The 23085-nt window shown below is 48.2% G+C and overlaps 1 long non-coding RNA gene across 1 annotated transcript in view; it reads left to right on the top strand.

Annotated features, from left to right (window-relative positions):
* The first annotated feature begins 733 nt into the window (after positions 1–733).
* LOC109309112 overlaps positions 734–23085 on the top strand; it is a 35301-nt gene continuing 12949 nt past the window's right edge. The window contains exons 1-2 of the long non-coding RNA XR_002100790.1: positions 734–1177; positions 7766–8095. This is a non-coding gene — a long non-coding RNA (uncharacterized LOC109309112). The remainder of the gene's footprint in view (positions 1178–7765; positions 8096–23085) is intronic.

Below are 23085 nucleotides of genomic sequence, written 5' to 3'. Positions count from 1 at the left end.
GGGGCAGCAGGAAGAGTCAGCCAGGGCTTGCACATTAGCTAATTAATTTTCATGACTGAACTATGTCTGGTCTCTTCTCAGCACCCCTCACCCACCAGGATCATTCTCTCGTGCTCATAGACAGACGCACATGCACGAGACACGTCCTGTTTTGGCTTCAGACTCCTTCCAAAGCCTTGAAATGCAAACAGTTATTTTGTTTATTTTCCAATGGGGGTTTCCCTGCTTCACGATACACAGGGGCCCCTGTTTCACATTAGCTGAGTCTTATTAAAGGCCGTGCATGAAGGCCAGTTACTCCCAGCCAAGCCATATGCTGCCTCCCATCTATAAATCCAACCTTTGAACAAAGCCTTCTGTACCTTGGCCCATATTTCTGCCCAGCCTGCCCGCTTCTTTTCTCCCCCTCTCTCTTATGCTGAAGGTTTCTTAGTGCCAGGGAGATATGATAATTCTTGTGGAGAGAGCATGAAATGCCTCTGCTCTTTGTGTCTGTTTAATTCAATGAGAACCCCAGCCCCGGATGTCATGAATGGTGGCTTTGTACTGGCCCTTCCTAAGCTCCAACTGCCAGCCCTGATCTCTGTCTCTGTTGTTTCCCACCATTGGATACTGATTAACAAACTAAATTATTTTTTCTCCCTAATGATGTTTTCCCACTTTGCCCACCAGGCTGGAAGAAGCCATGGGGAGGAAAGGGTTCATGCAAAGGATGAGATAGCCAGAGAAAAAATTAAAGAGACAGTGTTGCTCTCTGGGATCTGGCCACACAGATCCGTTCTGCTTTATTTCCTTATTAGAGAAAATGATAGTGTCTTGCTGTATTTTACAGGGCTGCCTATGTTGCCGCTAGGGAATGGGGTTAAAAAACATTTGCATAAACAAAGCATTCCTGGATCTATAACATACAACTGTGTTAGTATGTGCGTGCGCGTGTGTAATACAAACCGTGTGCACACAGGGGGGCGGTATCTTGTGGGTAGTCCCAAATTTAAGACATATTTTGCAGCTGTTGCTCGGGGAGCAATGTTCAATAATGATGTGACATCCACCCATACATGTGGCAGCCTCTTGCTAATTGAGATGAATTCTCTCTTCCTTAATCAGACCTGACTGGAAGTTCACAGACTGGGATATAGTGGGAAGACGCAGGACCTCTCTGTGCAAGCAAGGAGAGGTGAGTCAATGGACAGAGTTGTCGAAGGCATGATTTGAACTTATGCTCTGAAGTCTCAATCTGCAGCCTCAATTCCAGGTCAACCCTTGCTCTCCCCGCACCCTTAGCTCACTTTTCCAATCTGGGCCAGCAGATACTTGCTGTTGCTCTGTAAGTCCCCCAGCAATAATTCCTCTCTCTATATATAGAGTAGGAGGTAGGAATCAAAGCCAGGTCAGGATGCAGCCATCTGCTTTCTGAAGCAGTGGTGTATCCTTGGCTTGCTCGTGAACTGGGAAGAAAAGCAGCTTATAGAATTTTTTAAAAAGAAATTAGAAGGAAAATCCATTGTTATTTACACAGAAAGAAAATGCATTGGGGAAGGCAAAGCCTCCTTTAACACTGGTTTTAAAAACAGAAGATAGGAAATGCTGTTTGTATTAAACTGTCCTAAGGTCGAGAGGTCAGACTCCTGAACTTCTCGGCAGAGAAGCTGAAAGACCTGCTGAGTGCTAGCATCGTGATCTGAGAACTTGTCTGCTAAGAAGTGGGAAGAGATCATGGACTTGTTTTTGGCAAGCTGCTGGACAGGTGGTGGGTGGTAAGTCTTGCAGAGAGCAGAGCCCTGTCTCTGCTGTCAAGAGAAGGGCCTGTAATTTGCCACAGGTATATCTGGTGTAGCTCAATCCACGGAGGCAGCACTGCAAGCTGGGCAGGACTTGGATCCAGAGAGCAGGGCTGAGAGACATTGGCAGCTTAAAAAAAAAAAGCAAGCCCCAAACCTAGCTTATGTGGTGGCTACTGCCAGTGGAGCTATACCAGCTACTAAGAATGAGTGGCCTTACTTTTAACAGTTTAAGCAAAGCTGGAGAAAAGAAATAGACTGGAAAAAGGGTGCCCTTTGTCTAGAGCCAACTGGAGCTCCCAGCAAATGGCGACCAGTCTGCCATCTAACAGCAACCCAGAAGAGTCACCCTCTGCATAACCCTTCCTTCCCACCGCAGTTCTAATCGCCCTTATTACTTCTGCAAGGTAGAACAGGGCAGCAAAATGGCTGTGCGATGGGCTTTTTCATATACCAGGATTTATTAAGAACAATAGGGGAAATCAATCCATCTATGTAGAATACATCGCAGGCTGCGATGGGATAAAGCATTTATTCCGCTCTTGAAGGGTAGAGCTATAACTCACAGGAGGCAAAACCTTGAGTGCATTGGAGTCACTTCCCCTCATGTGTGCAAACAAATACTTCAGCCCCTGGCAACCCGCTAGGCATTTCATTTGTGTGCAGTATTTTCTCCCTCCTTTTTTGGAAGAGATTTCACTCAATGAAATGCTCTTTTGGACCAATTAAGGGGTTGTCAGTTGAAATACATCATGGAATTCAGCGGGGAGGGGAGCGTTTGTGTTTTTTATAAAGCGGCTTTTACAAAACCTATGAAAAATCGAAGTGCCTCCATGATCTGAAAAAATCCTCTTGGAAAGAGTGTTAGTCAAAGTTTGCTGCAGCCTTTGCTACTTAACTCAAGAGGCAAAGGCTGAAATTTAGCTAGAAAGAAAAATATAACTAACTAACCTGTGGAAGTTGAGCAGGGGAGAGAAATGCAAAGAGTAAAGAAACAGCTGGTGTAGGGAGAAATGCATCCACTGTTTAAACGCTTTCAGTTTTAAGAATATACAGAGCCAGGGAAAGTATCAAGTACTTATCTGATGATGTCTTTCTCAACGGGAGGTTTGGGATGGGACCAAGTTAGCAGGGGGTAAGGGTGATCTTTCAGGTTATGTGGGAAGTCATAAGCATGTGGGTGTCCGTGCACGCATGCACGTGCACACACACACAAACATGATATACTCTCATTTCAATACTCAAAGCAACCCTTTCCCTTAATCCATTTTCCTTTGGTCTCATCATGTTTGTGGTGGGTGGATGGATGGGAGGTGGATCTTGCCCGTCAACCAGGCAGAAACTGGGGAGATTCAGGGAGGTTGAAAGAATGGCAGGAGCAGCTAGAAAAGGTGTTGCAGAGCTGATCAACACAGCCAAGCATTGTGCAGCAATTGGGCAGAGACGGATGAAATTACTTCCTTCAGAAGAGGTGGCTTTGTGGGTTACGTGGCACTGTGAATATGGGGTTAACCCTGTCATCAAAATCAAAGGGAGAGAGGGGGTGAGAGCAGGCAAGAGCAGGAATGTTTTATTAATGAAACCGGTCCCTCGTAGGCATTCATCATGAGGCCAATCCCCCCCGTTCTCGGCATCCTCCTTTGGCTACTGTCTGGGCTGGGGTCTCACTTGGTACCTGTTCATTTACCAGGCAGCACCCACTCCTATGTGCTGTCAGTACATGCTGTGATAAGCGTCACCGTGTGAGCTGGCTAGACAGGGGAAGGACGGGAACATACTTAGTAATCCCGATGGCCTGAGAGAGGGGAACACAACTTCAGATGCAGCGGAGCAGCGAAATGTGGGTTCATACCTGTGACCTGAAAGGCCCATCAGATTGCTGACTTTATCTGTAGCTCTTCATCTCCATCTCTATTTTGGGCATTTAGCAGTAAGAGAGGCCCTGTTTTGCGTGGCAGGAGGCAAAATTTCGGTCCAGAAAGAGAGGCCTGCCCTTCAACAAAAGGCAGGTGGGAGATTCGATGACCAGCTGCCCGTGAGCCCCTCCACCAGGGTCCTGGGCAGCCGGTGGCCTCCTGGGTGTCTGTAGTCGGGATTGACAACGTGCTGGAGCTCCTTCTCCGCCAGCATCCGGCCCTTTCCCCACATTGTCTGAGGCAGGTTGTGATTAATAAAGGAGGGAGCTGCGGGAAGGGGGAAGGGCTGTGGAGACTTTGACAGTTGCTTTGTTAAATCAACAGTCACAAAAATATATGTCTTGTTTATAGAGTAGGAAAGAGACTGAGCTCAGTCCCACAAGCAGCCTTTTAAGAGGTTGCTAGTATGGAGGGGTGTGCATGTGCCCGTTGCCTTCCGTGGGTGGAAACGCCAAGCCCGGGAGAGGCTGGGCCAGGAGAAAGCCTGGATGGAAGAGGGGAAGGGGACCCATCACAGCACCGCTCCTTCCCTGCGGGGGCCCCCTCGGGCTGATGTTTGATCTGAGGTTCAGTTGTTCTGCTCAGACACCTCAGGATGTTGAGGGCTGGGCTACAGCCTGACAAGGAATAGGATTAGATCTGCATTTACATATGAATGTGCGTTTGCATAAATCTTGGGTATATGCCACATGTATGTGCGCACACACACGCTTGCCAGCTTACATACGCACACCTCGATTGATGAGAAATACCCGGGCGCTGTTGCTGTCTCAGCTCGATGGCAAACTCGTCTGTATGCGTGACTTGAAATGTTGACTTCCTTGGGGAGCTGGGGGGACAGCTCCTCTTCCCCCCACCCCCCCAATCTAATCATCAGGACAGTGCTAGGAGTGCTGCGGTTCCTCACCACTGCACACAGCTTTTCATCCTGAAATATGGAGGCTCCCCCCAACTCCAAGTTGTGCAGGCACCATAAATGTTTTAAAAAGAAGGTTCAAATGGGTCACAGCGCGGTGAAGATGCTGACCTCCAGTCTACACTGTACCCTGTGGGTTGGCTGAGCAGCTCAGACCCATGCCTGTAAAACCAGGGGGTGACATTATTTCACGGGCACAAGGAAGGGCAGGCGTTCTGCTCTGTAGAGCAAGGTGTCTCGGTGGTTTTACCTGTGCATGCTAGGTGCTGCTCCTGCTCTAATGGTGAGCATGAATTTAAGACTGCACGGTGTTATATTCTGGTGGGGGGAACTCCCCATGGGGAGGACTTAACCTGAGTAGAAAAGGGCCTTATCAGGTTTAATTTACATCACTTTGTTAAAACGAAACTGTGAAAAGCCAGCTTTATTGCAAAATAAATTTGTCCATGCAAGAAGTTTCATCCATATAACTGAACCTCTGTAATTATACTGGTATAATTTCCCATACAGCAAAGCCCAGAGTGTAGCAGTTAGCCATCTGTGCCTTTTGTTTCTCTGCCCAACAAAGATGTGCATGCAGCACAGGACGCCCTACGCCTGTGCATGGCTAGAACCCCCCTCCCTCCCTATTCAGCTATAATCTGGGCAAGGAGGCTCTGGTTCGGGCAAGGGGCTTTCAGCATGGCACTAGTCCTGCTGAAGTAAAATATGAATCAAACCTTCCCCTTACATTGCTTTCAAGTAAGCAACTGCCATCATCACCCCAAAGGCAGGTTGGAATCATGAATGGAAGGGGTGGTGTTGATGAGAAATTGTCTCTCTGAGATGTGATTCATGCCAGCTCAAAAAATGTCTAGGAACCTCTGATTTAACACCGGAAGGTTTTCAGGAAATGGAGGGGAGCTGAGCTAATGGTGCTGATGTCACCTTAACATTTCCATTTTCTGATTGACTTTACTTTGACAGCATGCAACATAAGGATTGGGGGTTTGATTTAAATCTATTATTATTTTTAAGGCACAGAGAGAGCATGGGAGAAATTGCTTAACAATGGTTAAATCTATTTACACCAGGGTCTTGAAACGTCAAAGTCATACTGCCACCCACGGCTAACTGCCCACTGGGCTAGCATGGTTAAGGCACACCTGTTTCTGTAGTCAGAGGCACACAAGGGAGTGATGTGAGCGGCATTGCATCCTTTTACTCTCCGGCCCAAACAACTGGGTACCCACCTACAGTTGGCTTAATTGGGGGTAGCCTTTATCATGAGTCCAAAGTAGGCTTTGCACTGAGCCATCCAGAGTGGTAGCAAGGCACTTGTACCACTCTGCGACCATGGCCTACAGGCCTTAAGATGTACATCAGCAAAATTTGCAAATGTACAGGTGCATCCATTTATGTGTACAAATTCCCAACCTAGTGAATGCAGAGCTGATAAATGCACATATAAATGGTCTGCTAGACTTGCCTTCACCCATTTTGCATATGCAAGCAAATGCCCTTGCAGATTTTGCAGAGAGCTGAAAATGTTCATCCATGTGCATATAGCACAGCTCTATCCATTTATACTAAATTGTGACTTCAGATACAGTGAGAGTTTCAGAGAAGGTAAAATTCATTCTACAGAAAAGAGCTTGTTCACACTACCTATCCTACATGCTAACCATTTTTGTGAGGTTTAAATGCTCTGAGCACCAGGGTGCATTTGTGATAGATTGAGTGTCACCATAAGCTGAACCTTTTGAAGACCGCAGAAGTTGTGCCTGAGTAAGGAATGAGAACAAAGCCTTCAAGACTGGTCCTTTTATGAGTGTCACATTGATGTAACCAGCCACTAATTCTCTAAGCTTCCTCTTGAACTGGCTGGACAGCAGTCAGGTTTCCCTCTTTACTTTCGTTCTGGCCCTCCTGCTCCAAGCATTGCCTTTGATTCTCTACAGAACAGAGACATAGCATTACGTCTTTGTGGGTCGTTGTTTATGCAGCCTTGCAGTTCTCACACATGGACTTCAGTGGGGTTTGTGACTGGAGAAGAACTGCAAGTTTAGATCTTCTATCTGTGTCCTGATCTGTAGGTCACAGGGACTGATCCCAAGACTCAGTCCTGCAGTGAGGGGGCAGTTTGTGGTCCATCGTTGTTGTACTTGGCTATGGATAAGGTTGGGCAAGGAGCTGGCATACATCCATACCGGGAAGCTCTCACTTATGTTCTTTCCTCCCTGGAGCCTAGGGAGCTGTTCCCTCTAGGACATATCTGTGCTTTGCCCACTCTGGTTTTAAATATCCCAAGGGCACCCTAGGCGAACTGTGTTCCTTGGTGCCCCCCACCACTTCCAATGTAGAGGAAAATAAGAAGTCTAGAATGAACTTTTGCATGTACTTATCTCAGAGACTAAAAATTTTTTATTGATTATTTCACACTTTTCATTAACCCTAAATCTTAAATGCAACTGGTGAAATCTAGGGTGCTTTATATTAAAAAAAGGGTGGTTGGAAGGGAGAAGGAAGGTGTAAAAAATCAGTGTCATGAGCTGTAAGATGATATAGGAGTAGGGGTTCATTTTTTTAGGATGACGTTGCCAGCGGCATGCTCTTGTCATAAGTCCGCTTGAGAGTTGAAAAGGTAGGAGCAGCAATTCTGGTGACCTTTCCTCTGAGATCTTTTCAGAGGTCTTTCTCCCCTTGCCAAACCAAAGGCCTTAGACCAAGGTGGAGCTGTAGCCGGCCAGGGCTGTTATTTAGAATGATGCTCCTGTTATTTTGTCCTCCATATAATTTTGGTGCCCCCCAAATGTTGGCACCCTAGGCGACCGCCTAGTTCACCTGCTGGTTGGGCTGGCCCAGCCCAAGGGAGAGGGCTTGGAAGGAGACCCAAAGAAGAGGATAAGCAGGAGCCAGAGGCTCTCATTCATTCTCTGAGCAAAACAAGGGAAGCGCTTTGCACTTCGAGGAGAGCCTGGGTAGGAAGGACAAGCCTAGGATGGGTGTATACCCCTCCCCGTAGACTGAGGGGCTTTAGCCATGGGGAGCAATGCAGTGATCAATCAGTTAACAGGAAGGATCTGTTTTCTTCTTTCTGCGTGTAACCATGGCATTATGCCCATGTACAGTACTCGTTGAGTAATGGCTGTGCCTTATTGTCTCCTGCATAGAGCTTGTGCGACATTCTGCAGCAAAGATAAGAAACTCCCCATTCGGCATGAGCAGCGCAGGAGAGGAAGGTGGAGGGGGCTCCTTCCTGGCTAACCTCCCCTTTCCAGTTCCCCCGGTCTCCTCCCCTCTCCCCGGGATCATCCACCCTGCATGGAGTCCTCAACGAGTGCACGCGGAAGACAAAAAAGAGCGGCTGAGAGAGGCAGCCCCCGCGAACACAAAATCTGCCACGCCAGGCCACGTTTGCTGCCGTTTGTAGGCTGCTAGGTGCCAGGAAGCCATTTTGATGGAATCAAGTGCTGTGTGTAAGATGGCCGCATTGGCATGAGGTAGGTTGCAGAGCTGCCTAATCTTTACCATGCTACCTCCCGCACGCCCGTCTCCTCCTTATCTTGCTAATTACCAATGAAGGCAGAACAATAACTGGAGCTGGCATGCCCCAGTTCTTTCTCTGCCACCTCCTTCCTCAGGCGGAAAATCTGTGCACACACATGCACGCGCGCGCACACACACACACAGCTCCGCTGTGATATTAATTGAATTAACATCCTTTCTAATTTGCCGTGCGTGTGCGTGCGCACGGGCACATGTGCATGTGTGCGTTGGCTCCCTTCCTCCTTGTCATGATCACCCAACTGGTAGGGAAGACACAAATGCTTTATTTCCATTCACCCACTTGGCTGCATGCAAAAAATCCTTAATGACATCTAGGAAGTGTGGGTGGTGGGGGGCAAGGACCCATCAGGGATCTGGCAGACAGAGCTTGCAATATGTGCTGAGATAAACCACCTCTGGTTTATTGGCTGATTAAAATATCCATTTCCCTTGGATCCATTTATTTCTTTATTTTTGGGGGAGGGGGAATGGCCTGACAAGATTTTGCTCTTTTAGTGCTCATTGTTTCTCTCATTAAAAGGGCACATGCGATTTTTTTTTTTTTTCCCACCAAGGTGTTTCTATAAACCCAGAGTCCCCTCAGTGACAAAGAGAGAGTCCCTCTTTAGACTTGTATGTAACAATGACAAAAGCCTTTAAAACCATTTTTTCCCCCAGTGATTTCAGACGGCTTTCCCCTAAAAGGAAGTTAAATACATATCATTAAATCTAAAGCACTAAGCTTTGCTCCTGGTAACTATGCCATGCTTTTTGTTTCTGAAAGTATTTGTCCATTTGCTAGAGAGCAATCAAAAGAAGGAAGAAACCCTCCTCCCCCTCTCCCCCCAGCTTCTCCCTTTGTTTAAACCCCCAAATATCTCTATTTATTGTTTTAGAAAATAAACATGTTTTTATATGTTGCCTTACAAAATCCATATCTATCCCTTCCCCACTCCCCATGTGTGCTGTAGGGCACTCGTGGTCATGATGATGATCTCTCTATCCTCTATTTAAGCAATGCTTTAGTATTTTTCTGTAATACTTGGAAAATGCAGTGGTAATATTCTGAGTTTGGCTGCTTGGGGCTTCAGGATATTGCAGTATTTTTTTTATAAGGGGTAAACCGAAAGCTGTGATTTAAGTATGTAATGCAGAATACAAATGCCATGCCCTGTGCATATATTTCAGGGTCATAAAGGCCCACACAGAAAGCCACCATCCCACAAAAACTGGGTGTCAGAGAAAAAAAACAGATCCTCTCAGATCCCAGCCAATATTGCTACTCTTCCACAATACGTGTATGTAACGTATTGATATAAATATTTCATTTAGAAATTCTGATAAATGGAAAAAGAGCTGAATTATATTTGACGTGTTATTATTAGAAAATGCAGAGTCCTACCACTGAATTTTGTACTTGTGTGGCTCTTGACTGCCCATGGTTATGGGTATGTACTTTAGTGCATATAAATCTCTGGCTGGCTGGCTATGTTCTTTTTCTCTGCCTCCCCATCTGCTTCTTGTGGTGCCTTGTCCTGAAACCCGCATAACAGTATTCAAAGGGGATAATGGGAATCTGCCTCTGATCTGTATCATAAACATGCCAACGTGGGCCATTATGTCAGAATCCAGCACTGACCAGATGGTGCCTAGTCACCTAGAATCGCCGTCTCTGGGCTCCTCTGCCCTGGCAACCAGCAAACTCCTTAGTATTGTGATCCAGTGGGATCTACCTGATCTCTCTTCAGTCTAGGTAAAGAACCGCCTGTACCAAGGGAGGCACTTCCCCTAGGGGTGAATCTGCAGGAGCCACAATTCAATTATAGCTGCAAATAGGAGTGCCCAGGGTTTCTAGCTGCCCAGTGGTGGGTGCAGAGCTGCTTGCGTGGTTGGGCACAGGAGTGTGAGTGTGGATTGTGTGGGTATACATTTTGTGCTCATTTCCTAAGTCCATCTCATAAAGACTGAAACTGGAGGCACTTCAAGAGACCACACTTTTAAAGGCGGTTCTGATGGACCTTGGCTTGAAAGTCTGCAGCAGGAAAAGCATCTTCCTGTTTTCTACTGTCTCAGAGAGCCCCGCTTTCCTGTGAAGAGACCCCCATATGGCAGTGATTCCTGAGTTACTGAAAGGAGCGGGCTTTTCCTATGAAACCTGCCAGGGAGACCCCCATGGGAGAGGCTCAGGGACGTCTCTTGCTCCTAGTTTTGCAGTGCAAGTCCTAAGTCACAGGGGGCAAAAGCGAGGGGGGAACTCGCATTGCGGAGTTCAGAATGGGATGACACTTAGCAATACTGAGTGACAGAAATATAAATGTTAAAAACTGTGTGTGAATCCCAGCAAGGAGCAAGCATCTGCAGTGCTCTTGTGAGGGAGGTGAAGCCCTGTTTGAGGCTCGCGCTCTCCTCACCCCCACACCCCGCCCCGGTCATGGGAGTTCGAGGATGCACGAGCCGTGCCCCTGCATTCTGGGTTACCAGGGACTTGCCTGCCTATTTAGCAGGGTTAAAATGAACTAACTAGGAAACATACTGCACTCCCCTGGGCAGGAGCCTATCTGGCTTGCAGCCAGGCCCAGCTTTCCAGTCTTCATTGTCTAATGTTTCTAATGCATGCCTAGAAATCCATTATTTAGGATTTAGGTTACAGTTTTACAGGGGAGGGTTTGGCTTGGAATCCCTTGGCATGAATTTCTTGGGGCTGAACCTAACCAGGTTGTGAGTGTGCATACACAGCACACTGAGGGTATATGGACAAGAGTGTGTGTGGGAGCAGATAGGTCTGGCAGATGTCAGGACATCTCCATCTGGGCTAGCAGGTGTTACATGCATTTGGTTTAGTTTTTGTTCAGCAGAGACTGGGCAGAACTTTCTCCTGGGCTCCATTATGGTGGGTGCCCTAACAAACAGTACAACTCTTCCAGTAGCAAAGCTGCACAGATGACATGGGCAACTAGTACCAGTGGGCAGGTGTCCAGACCAGAGCATCCCATATTGGCAATATCCACTTGCGGCCAATTCAGTGGGAGCTTTCCCCTTGCAGATCAGGATAGTCCTGGCTCTGAGCTCTGGCTGGGTGGGGCGTGGTGCTTTTTGGGGCCATCTTCGCTTGTCACATTATCTTGCACAGAGGAAAGGTGTTATTTAGCTCTTATAGCAGCCACATTGCTCATTATATTGTCCAGTCTTTGGGTGGGACACAGCAGTGCCCTAACAGTGCCTGGTAGTGCTTAGTCTTGTCAACGCTTGGGATTTTTATCATGAATCTTGTGTACATTTTTAAAGCCTTAGGACCTACAGTCAGGATCTGGCTTCCCTTAGAAAGGAATTGGCTTACTTCGGAAAGGTCCATCTCTAGCCACCACAGCTATCATAGAAGGCTTAAAAACATAACACAAGCACAGCCTAAAGCATTAGAAACCACAGGGCAAAACAGGTCCAGGTGTTACTGTCTTAAGAATCTCAGGATTTTTAAGACAATTTCATCATTTGGGGGAGGGGAGGGATGAGGTCTGACTTGTGATTTATTTGAAAGTTTGAGGTTAGTGCTCCTGAATGCTGCGTAACTCTCTGGGACAGGAAAGCTGCAGAGACAGCGTACAGAGCTAGGACATCAGCTACACCCTTCCAAAATTGGCTGCGACAGTGGAGTTAACAGAGGGTGCCCCTCGCTGAGGCTCCCACAGCTGCCCTGTAGCCTCCTGGCTATACCACTCCTGAGCTTCTGCTTCTGACACAGCCCTGCCACAAACCTCTCCCCTGGTGCCTCAAATTAGCCCCGGCAACTCAGGAGCCTGGACTGCACAGGTTACAGTTAAATTGGTTGCCAAATTGTAGAGGCTGGAGGCGGGTTAGCAGGTTTGCTCCCCCTCTTCCTCTGGTGTGTATTTGCTTTCTTGTTCAGCTGAGCGGTTCTTGCATGCGGCCTGGGGGCTGTAGGTTGCCAGAGATGAGGGGAAGAGGAGTGTGCAAGCAGCAGTGCACATGTGGACATGGTTACGTGCACATGGTTGAGGCCTGTACGTTCCTCCTCTCGAACCAGTTCAGCCTAATCCTCTTTGTTGCATCCTGTGTAAGGGAAGTAAGAGGCCTCTCAAGGCCCTGGCACCTGCATCTGGTATCATGACAGACATCTTGTTGCATGTCTTCGGGACAGGTGAGGCAGGGGCATAATCACTGAACAAGGCTCGAGCTGTCTTCCAGTAAGGAATTCCCTTTCCTTAATACTGATGTGTGTTAGGTTCACACTTGACTTGGGCTCTTTCACCCCCAGAGCTTGTGTACCCCCCCAGGGCTCTTATTTTGTCCCCCGGCTGCTTCCCCGTGAAAGGCTGTGTACATCTCACCAATTGCCCAGGTCAATAGACTGCAGGCCAATGTCTTTAAATACTGTGCTATGTAGTCAAGTGAGCTTGGTGTGCGTTAAAATGAAGGGCTAATTACACAGGCTGGAGTCAGGCAGAAGGCAGCCTAGAGGTGCCCCTTATAGACTAGCTGAATTAGAGATGCATACACTTCTGCAGGCCACAGCTCACCTCAGAGTGGGGCCAGGTGCAGGCTTCACCCCACCCTCCAGCTCTGCCGGTGCTCATCAGTCCTGACCTGCAGCACCCCCGGCTTTTCCAGCCTTGAGCTGCTGCCTCCCACAGAGCTCTGCCATGAACCTCTGTCACGACGTCTCCTAGCAGCCCCAGCAATTCAGGTCCCCAGACTGCGCTTGCTTACAGCGGTGTCTCAGTGTAGACAGACTAGACACAAGGCTGAGATCCTTGTGCTTGTTTCATTGATGACAGAATTACCTGGCTGCTGTGACACTGTTAGGAGGAGGCTGGTGTGTCATATGCATGGAGAGTATCTTTCTGAGATGCCCTTTACCAACGTGTTTGCACAGAGGGGGCCTGAAACAAGTGTTTCCCTATGTCGCTGTGTGTTGTACCTGGATTTGGGGTTCACAGGCTTGAGAGAAGTTAGCCTCGAGGGCTACAGTGGATGGGTTTTCAGCTGCCAGGAGTCCCTGAGAGCCCTTTGAGGGAGGGCTGGCCTCTTCCTACTAGGCTCCAGTGGGCAATATAAGTGAGCATCTGGGATGATGAAGGAAGTGGTAGTGGTGCCCATCTGTGTGTGACCCCATGGGCATGGCCTCTGCACACTTCCTGAGTGCTTTAAAATAGAATGGATGGTTTCTTTCCTTTCTAGCCTAGAAATGGTTGTGTGTGTGTATGTGTGCAAGAGAGAGTAGGTTTACTAGCCTTGGCGTCCTGTGCCAGGTGTGGGAGCTGGTCCCACATTTCCACGTGATCCTCCCATCCTAGCATGGTGGATAAGAGAAGCCTGGCTTGGGCTGGGCAGGGTGATTGGCATATGTCATTGGTTTGGCAACTCCTGGCTGACAAGACAGTCCTTTGGGACCACAGGCAACCCAGCATCAGTCAAAGCAGCTGATTTCTGGCCTTGAAGAGGGCTCCCCATTGGGTTTGTAAGTGTCCCTGGAGAAGTCTGTGCTGGATCTAGTCTTAGCATGTTATGGATGTGACAGCGAAAGCTGCTTTGCAGTCTTCTTCCCCCCCTCCCCCAATTTGGGGATGCTGTCTGCTGTACCTATGCAGCTTTGTGCTATGCTGACCCAAGGGCTTTGGGGAAACTTGGCCCCACTTCTTATGTGGCATAAACCCCAGACTTCCCCCCTTCTCCCTGCTTGTTTCTTACTGCATCCTGCTTCCAGGTCACACCCTTTGCTTGTCCTCTTCTGGCATGACTGGCTGTCCCCCTTTGCACGGGGAGCCCCTCTGCAAGCTGAACCACAGAGCCACTCCCATCCTTCAGCCTCTGCAGGACCTGTCTCTACTCTGCTACCTGCAAGAAATTAGCATGGAGAGAGCTGATATTTCTAAGAAACACCATCCCTCCCCTCCGGCCTGGTATTCCTTGTTTTATACTGTGAGCTTCTTAAGGGCAGCATGTCCCTTTACTCAGTGAAGCCTGGAACATTGCAGGGTCTATGGTCGGGTTTCAGGATCATCTTTGTATGTATAACTGCGGGTGTCATTTAGCTCTCTCTTCTGCACTCGCCCAGGAACCTCCCTGCTGCAGAAGCCCAGCACAGCAGCTTGGGCTGGGCTCTGCCCGTGGCTGCCCCAGCTTGAAAAGATGCTCTAAGTCGAGGGCTGTGCAGGACCCCAGCTACTCGGGGCTTTCTGTAAATCCTGATTAATTTTAGGACTCGCTTTATGAAATAACAACTCTTTTATTTGTCCCCATGGCTGTGTGAGGGAGGGAAGCAGGATTAGGTAGAAAAACATTGGGGTCTCTATTTTGTGGCAGTGAAAACAGAGGCAAAGGACCCCAGATGCACAGCCCCAGTTTATTCTTGGATCTGCACTTCTGGCTAGAGGCGCTGCAGTCTAAACCCAGTCTCTGGGCCACAGCAAGGTGCACATTGGACTAGGAAGTGGATTAGCTTCTTACTCATTCTTCTCAGCCAGGCTGCTTCTCAAGTACTGCGTAACCTTGCCTATGGCGAAAAGTAACACAAGGTGCCTACTAGAGAAGCTAGATCAGCCGCAGATAGTAGATTGGAGGGATATTTGCCCAGCCCTGGATGGCACTGTCTCTTCAGTTGCAAACTTGATCTGGGGTATTATGAACTACCAATAGGCCTGGGGTTATCAAGAGACCTCAGCCACAAGTGGTTGTAATGGAGCTATGAATAACCTGTGCCCAAAGAAAAACCAGGGAAAGATTCTGGCCCCTAGGATGGGCTGGTATTTTCAAGGCCATTTTTGCCAGGAAAAGGACCATGGATTTTGTTAAAACAATGACAAAGGAGATTCTCCCTTCTGAGCCTTGGATCCTCAAAGGAGATGGCCATGGATCTGGTGTGACATCAGAGTCATCCCTGGGTGTGAATGACTTATTGATCTTGGCCCAAGGTAAAACAAACTAGATCGATAGTTTTAGCTCTGAAGGTGGTGAGGCTTGTCTCCATTCTTCTCTCTTGGGAGGAGGGGAGAATTCAAAGGTCTCAAGTCCCCTGAACAGCCTCCCTGTATCTGTCAACACTGGTCTAGTAGACCTGAGTTAGAGAGGTCCTGGTTTTGGTAGGAAAGAGATGTCTCAGGTCACCAGACCAATACTTTGCAATACCTTGAATCTGCGGCTGCTCTCAGGGGAGCCAGGGTAGAGGGCAGAGCACAGGAGTGCCGTGCAGCCTGCGTGGCGAAGTGAGCAGGTGGCTGCATTTGTAGCAGGTGGAGCTTTTAAAAAGGGTGTGAACAGCTTAATACCCAGACCAGGTGGGATGTGAGCGCCAAGCCTACACGCAGCATGTGGGCAAGGTTGAAGGCTATAACCACCATGGATGGAAATGAACTTTTTTGTGTTGATGTCTATTTGGGCTGCGTAGAGCTGATGGATCCAAAAGGGCTCTGGGCAAACTTAACAATTTGGCTGAGGGGCTAAATTGTGGGGAACCATTTGGAGGAGGCAGGTTCTTCAAGAGGATCCTCCCTGCCAGCCCCACCTTCGCCTCACAGGGTTCAGTTTTATTCAGCGTTTTTTCACAAGCTGCTGGCTTTTGGCTGGGGATCAACAAGAACCACTTACACATAGTGATCCCTGGTAATATCTCTGACAGCCAAGGACTCCCAAATCGACAAAAACACCAAAGCGCACAACGATAAAGATATGGACACCGTTTTTGTCATACGAAAGAAGAAGACTTTTGGCTCAGGAAGGAGAGAACCGGGAGGTGGTGGGGCTTGTGTCACACATAAAAAGGTGTGTGGAGCTGGCATTGTCTGAGCGTTGCTTGCCTTCAAGCCTGCGTGGCTTCAGTAGCCCTCACAGGGGCTTCGCATGGATGTCGACTTACGTTTGGGAGAGGAGGGAGCCTTGTAGGACTGTGCCGGGGAAAGATTTGGAGGGTCTGCAGGAGATCTCAGGCATCAGTCTGAGTGAAAGGGCCTGCGCTGCTCCTGGGAATTTAACAGCTTGTAGACGTGGGACTGGATCCTCGCTGTCGAATCCAACAGAGGGGCCCTGGGGGGTGAGAATGGGCCTGCTCCTTTTATCTTTGGATAGAAGCAAGCTATTCAGGGGACAAGTGCTGTCTCTGTACTGAGCCCTGGCCTGAAGCAGGACTGGGAGGGCTCCAGGATAGTAGCAGGTGGTGCTGGAGCGAATCTATTGCCGTGTCTTGAGCAGCTTTGCTTAGCATGGGGAGCCACGGCCCCAGACGGTAGTTTCTGAGGACTCGAAGCCTGGGGGTGGGGGGTTAGCCTCCAATGATGAACATTCACATTGTCACCCTCGCAGCCAGGAGACGGCAGCTGTCCAGCAGCCTGGCTGGTGCACGCTGCGTGTTGCCTGCACCTGAGGATCTGGCCTGTAGCCTTTACAGTTTTCGGCCTTCACTGCTGGTGACACACAGTGTCATGAATTGAAAGCCGAATCCAGCATGGCTTCCTGGCCCTGTCGCATGTGATCAGGGACCAAAGTGAAGCCCAGCAGCGTTCAGCAGGGAAAGCAGCTGCCTCGATTACTAGAGAGCGAGATGCAGGTGACCTGGCAGGGCTCTGTTTGCATGGTGCGGCTGCACCGGAGGCGAGGCACTAAAGGCCTTGCAGGCTTGTGACAAAATGATGCGCTGGCAGTGTTGCTTCTGAAGTGACACTTCCTTTGGCTCTGGATCTAATGGGGTTGTCCTAGATTTGTAATCAGATTAATGGCACCAGGCTCATGGCATGAAGTGGACAGCAAGCAGCTGCTCTTGGAAGGACTTTTGCATTCCTAGAGAGCCCCTAGCTCCTCTGTGAAGCTGGGAAAGCTCTTCCACTTCCAGGGGAATTAGCCCTTGATCTCCTCTTAGAGAACAAATGCCACAGGAACTAGAAGCAACCCTGATTATTTCTCCCTGCTTCGGTGTCTCTTTCCATCCGGGCTGTCCACGTCGTAGCTCAGCACTGATCTGCACAAGGAGCTCCATGGTCAAACTGAGCTAGATGAGACAGATGTTAGATTTATTTCTGGGTTTTGATGCCCTATTTGCACGTTTATTGGGCAAAAAATCTGGCTTTGTGAGGGATATAAATACAGGTTGCACAGACACACACGCCTCCTCCACCCTTGTGCACGCGCGTTTATGGCTGTCGCTAGAATTTTGCAGCATTCTCGTCCCTGCCTCCCTTGGGGAGGATTTTTTTCCTGACTAAATCTGATGACAGTTACTTAAAACACATACAGTAAATTGGAAATGCTTCTGTGACGGCTTTGCAGCCAAGATTGATCCTCAGAACACAGGGCTTGCCTGATTTCAACCTTGTTACAGGAAAGCTGGGCATAATTCACTGTGTTTACATGTGTATGTTATGCCAGCGTCTTCCACGGAAAACAATGGGACTAGAAGGGTGGAAGGCTGTGGAAGTCCTCTGGTGAATGAAGCCTAAGGGGTGTCTATAGGCACACAAATACTTACATTATGTGTGCGCTGCAGCAGCTTGTATGACATCCAGGCATGGATCTGGGCTCCATTCTGCTAGACACTGTCTAATAGATAGCAGCGCCTGGTCCTTGCCCATGAGAATTTACAAGCTAAGTATGTGATGAATGGCCGTGTTCTAATATACATTTAGGGGCACATTTTCGAAATAGCCTCGACTCATCCTCTGTAATGTAACCTGCGCTGGTGCATCTAAACAGCAATTTTATGGTCTGACCAGGTAGCAAGACATCTCTCTCCCCAATTTGCATGAATAAATGCAAGTCATGCACACATGCAAAATCATATGCTTGGTTATGGAGGCCATTTAAACATTTGTGCTATAGTCCACATTTCTTTGCAGTGATTTGAGGGTCTAGATAGCATAGATATTGATATTTCTACAGGGAGGTAGATTTATACTTTAATTTTTAAGGGGATACAAACCCTTTGAACCTGCTGGACCTGAATTCAGGAATCTACGCGGTGCCTGAAACAGCTGATGTCCTCACAGTTGCTTAAAATGGTGCAAGTAGGTTAGGAGTGTCATGGCTGGTTGCCAGGGAAACTGAGAACCTTAAACACCCCTTTTTGTTGGCCATTAAAGCAGACTTTTAACTACTTTGCCTTGGAATAAGGTTCCCCCTTAAAAAATGTAGAGATGAATCTAGTAATTATGAAAGATCTTGAAATAAATTTTAAAGAGTAATTAATGGTTCTTCTTTAAAGCTTTTCAGGAGTCTGTGAACTGTGAATCTTTGTGTGTTTGAGAGGAAAGGACATACCTATGACATGCAGGACATAGAGGTGTTAAACTATTACCAAGTCATGAAGGCTCCCTGGAGCCAATTGAAGATGCACCCATGTGCTTCAGGGCAGAGCTGTGCTCCATCTATCCTCTAGCTTGCGTGTGCCCACATAGGCATAGGCAGGATAGAGATGCACCTTATAGACTAACAAAATTAGAGATGCATAAACTTTTGTGAGCCTGAGCTCATTTCATCCGATGCTTCATCACATAGGCTGTGGCATTTTCAAGTGTGGTTTCCCTAGTCAGGCAAGTAATTTAAATATGGTTTTCAGTCACCCCTGAAGGGTCCAGGGGGATGACATCTTGTGAGGGGGGCTAAGGACTGGGCCCAGGATTGAGCAAGTTCTGTTTCCAGCTACACCAGTTTAAAACCTAAAGTAATTCAACTGACTTCAGTCCCATGGTCCAAATGGACAGCCATGGAAATGTGAGCTGAAGGAAGCACTGTGGAACTGCAGCTGTAACAGCTTCCTTTGGCTCTTAAAGTCTTTTCTCCGGCATCCCTATGTCGAGCCATGCCAAGCTGCTGTCTGCACGGTTTTGTTTCGCATGGTGTCTGCGTTGCATTAATGACAAATATAACTCTGTTCTTGTACGTTTGTGTGGCAGTGTGTGCCTATAGGTTTATGCCTAGGTATTAGAGCAGGGGAAACGTGACAATAAAACCATTCAGGGATATTTGTGTGAGTAAAAGCCAGAGATCTGATTGCTTGGCATAAGCTTCTTGTTACACGTGTGTGTGTGTGTGTGTGTGTGTGCATGTTACTTACGCACACCCCTTTCTGACCAGTGTTTGTCCGAGTGACTTGATTTTGTGCTTGCTAGGATATCCATGGAAAACAAAAGTTGCCCCAAATTCTTGTGCTCCTGAACATTTGGCTAAGATTTGCCCTCAACTGGCTTTGCTGCCAGCGTGCGAGCGTGCATTCCAGTCACTTGATCCAGGTTCACAGACAAAAACCAGGAGACATATTGCTCAAATAGGGAATTTGGCCCTTCCTGGAGAAGCCACGAACAGCTCTCAACTTGTTAAACCAATTGACAGGAAAAGGTTGCTCGGTTCAAGCTTGGGGGTGCTTGCTCAGCGGGGTGATGTTGTGTTGCTTTTGCTCATCCATTGTGGAGTTTTAAATACCTCAGGAAGCCTCAACTGATCTGATATAACCCAAGATGGGATCTAGGAGGTAGATGAAAAGGAGCAGACCTTGTATTTGTACAGGCCTTGCAAAGGGTTCCCCAAGGGAGTAAAGTGCAGCCCTAAATAAAAGGGCTTGGCTGTTTGGCTCTGCGGAACTAGTGGGCACAGCCCCAACGTATGTGTCTGTCCTCTTCCCTCCCTGGAAGGCTCTTTGTCTGCTTCCCTCGGGGTGTCCTGTGCATGCGCATTTGCATACCTGGGGTATTTTGTCCCTCTGCTTTCCTTTAGCTCTGAAGAGCTGTGGGCATTTCCAAGCAGGTTGTATGCAGAGATTGACTGTCCAGACAAATGTACACAGGCCAGCTTGCTGAGACCCATGTGTGCTACATCCCCAAACCCGGCACCTATACAGGGCAATGGGGCATTTTTCTAACATCCCGTCCTGTCACTTAATTTTCTGGAAAAAGGAAGAAACCAAAAGCCTTGAGAGAGAGAACCCAGCTCCCTTGCGCAGCCTGGCGGAGCCTCCTCAGCCTTCCCAGCTCTCCCCTTCCTTCCTGTTCTCACTTTCTGCTAGCCAGCAGCAGTGCTGAAAAGCGTCCCAGGAGGAAAGCCCGGGATTGCTGCGACATGGGTCCAGGTCCCGAGCTGTTCCTTTCTGAGTCTATAACATCTCACCAGCCCTCTTTTCCCCCCACTTCAAGAGTCCCCAGCCTCCAAAGTCCTTCCTAAACCAGTAACACCCATCTCCAGCCCCAACTGCCTAATGCTGTTTTCTCTGGTGTCTATAAACACCTTGGCCTGTCTCCCCCAGCCTGAAATCTCCTCGGGAGCCTCCCCACTCCTCAGGCCCTTCCCTGAGCCTGTTTTTCTTGAGGCTGGGGGTAGGGGGGACTGAGGGAGGGGAGGGGACTGGGCAGCTGCAGGGGTTGTGTTAGTAAACACTTTCTTGGGTTCACATTTTAATTCCTCCTCCCTCTCCCCATCCTCTCCTTTTTCTATATGCTCACACAATGAGACCATTGTCAAGGGGTGATTTGAATGAGGGGTCTCTGGGCATGTTCCCAGCATTGTCAAATGGGGTGGGAAAAAAAAACACAACCCTCGCCCAGCCAGGAGGACCAGACCAGACTGAGACAGATGCCTAAATTAGTGACAAAGCCTTTTGAATGTCCCCCCCTAGACAAGGCTTGCCTTGTGTGTGTATGTGTGTGTGCGTATGTGCGGCTGGATGGCAGCTTGCATGTCTCCCCATGTTAATTAGTTTTGCATGCATGTCTGATAAGGTGCCAATGAATATGTTTGTCGTCCTTCCATTGGCGAAAGCTGTTTTAATGGTGGGGGAGGATGAAGGGAACTTTGGAGGTGGAGTATAGGACGTGTGCTGAATGGAGCCCAGCAGACTTGGATAATTGAGCAGTGAGGGGCCGTAAAAAGAAAGGGTTAAGGTTAAAGTGACTCCAGAGTTTCCAGAGAGGGGGGTGCAGGTTGTGTCTTCAGTGTTGGACTATGTGGAAATGTGATCTGATATTTTAGTTGAAAATTCAGGACAGGTTTAAAAAAAAAATAAAAGCGTTTAATTTGCTTTCTTTGTATTTCTCTTCTGTTTTGCCTCCTTGTTTGCTGGTCTTTTTTCCCCCCACATGTCCTCCTCCCAGTCCCTATAAAAGATAGTTATTTCTAGTAGCACTGCACAGATCTTTGTACACACACACACACACACAACAGGCACGCAAAACATTAATGCCAAAAACCCAGCCTACTACTCAGAAAAGACATGTGAAAAATCCAGTGAAAATAATGAGAATATCTTAAAGGAGATGAAGTCTGCAGATGCAGAAGGGAAGAGTGGGGAGAACAGACAAGCAGTGGAAAAAGCAGAACAAGAGGTGTAGAGAGAGAAGAGATTTGGTGTGGTGTAAAGGCTTTATCAGGATGTGTTTGGGATAGACTCATTAATCACCAGGGGCAGGAAAAGGCCTTCTACCACCTTGGCACCATAGTATGTAATATAGCACAAATTAATTCTATTTAGCATTAGAGAATGTACGTGTATGCGTATGTGCACACATCCCCAGATACACTCATACACACATATAGATGTAAATATACATATGCACATGTTCATGGGGGGGATCCAATACTATAGATGAAAGGATGTAAAATTTAGCTTATAAGTTAATTTTTGCATCCCCTTGCTTCTAGAGACACAGAATATGTACAGATTTGGGAAGCAAAGTGTAAACAGGTAATAAGTAAATTTATGAGAAACCTTTTGAAAGGCTTTTTCTCTATACATCTGCTGCTGTATTACTACTGCATTGTGAAAGAAAGGGGGTATAGGTGGCTGATTTACATCCTGTTTGGAGCAGAAGGTGTTTCTAGGTTGTCCCGCTGCAGTGCAACATGGACTCTAGAACTGAAATCCTGGCCCTGAAGTCCAAGGGAATTTTGCCTTTGGCTTCAGTGGAGCCCAGATTTCACCCCTGATTTGCAAGTGTGCCCCCCCCCGTTCCTGTTCTCACTGAATCCTGCTTCCAATACAGGGAGTCCATTGTCTGCAAAGGAGCAGCATGACAGCGGGTGCAAAGCTGAGAGCACAAGGAGGGGAATGGCACAGCAGGGCAGAGCCGAGGAAGCAGCATAGGAAAGGTGGGGAATGGTGGAACAAAAGTGCTGCAACCCCTGGGTGGTGAGCAGGAAGGACTTAGTGAGGTAAGGATGGAAATCAGCCTGTGGGACTCGCATGGCTCTCACAGCTGGAGAAAAAAAGGACTCCTGTAGGCAAAGAAAAATGGCTGAGAAGAGCAGGTTCCCTTGATCCAGGCAGGAGAGCCAAGGTTTTCCATGACTCCAATGGGCTTTGGACTGGGCCCTTGTGAGACCCTGGGCATTTGTAAGGGGGTGGGTAGGACAGGACCAGGCTGGCCTAAAGACCTGGTTGCCAGCTCCAGTGTGGGAACAGGTTTGCAGAGATCTCTCTCTGCAGGAGACGGTGCAGGGGACACATTCAAGTGCAAGGGGCTGTGTCTAGTATTTGCCAGAACCTGGTTGCCATGACATGCACCTGCCCCCTCCCTCGCAGCAGCTCACAGGGGGTTAGCTGCCAAGAACGAAGCGGAGGAGCAAGCCCCCTGGTTTCATGACACGCCTTTCTCCAGCTGCTTCTTCCCGTGAGAAGTTTGGGAGGGCTTCCTGAGACCTCTTTATCAGCTCTACACACATGCAGGCTCCTCTCTTCCCAGGTCTAACCCTTGCAGCCCCTGGGGCTTGAGCATTTGTCGAATCGTTTGGTAGTAACCAATGACGGGCAGCTTTTACCATACTTGTGCTCACTAGGCTGCCTTGGAAAGTCACTTTGGATGGTGGCCTTCTCTGGATGGAACCTCTTTAAATGAATGCTTTCTTGGGCTAGTCAGTAACTGGATTTGACCCTGCCTAGTTAGAAAAGGGCCTGGGAGCTTGGACTGGAGGTCACGGTTCACACAAACCAATGAGAATCTATTAGCGCAGCCAAACT

The sequence above is a fragment of the Crocodylus porosus genome, unplaced genomic scaffold, assembly GCF_001723895.1.
Source record: "Crocodylus porosus isolate Cpor-Errol unplaced genomic scaffold, CroPor_comp1, whole genome shotgun sequence".
Classification (NCBI taxonomy): Eukaryota; Metazoa; Chordata; order Crocodylia; family Crocodylidae; genus Crocodylus; species Crocodylus porosus.
The sequence above is the reverse complement of the archived record's forward strand: the minus strand, read 5'-3'. Positions and strand labels throughout refer to the sequence as shown.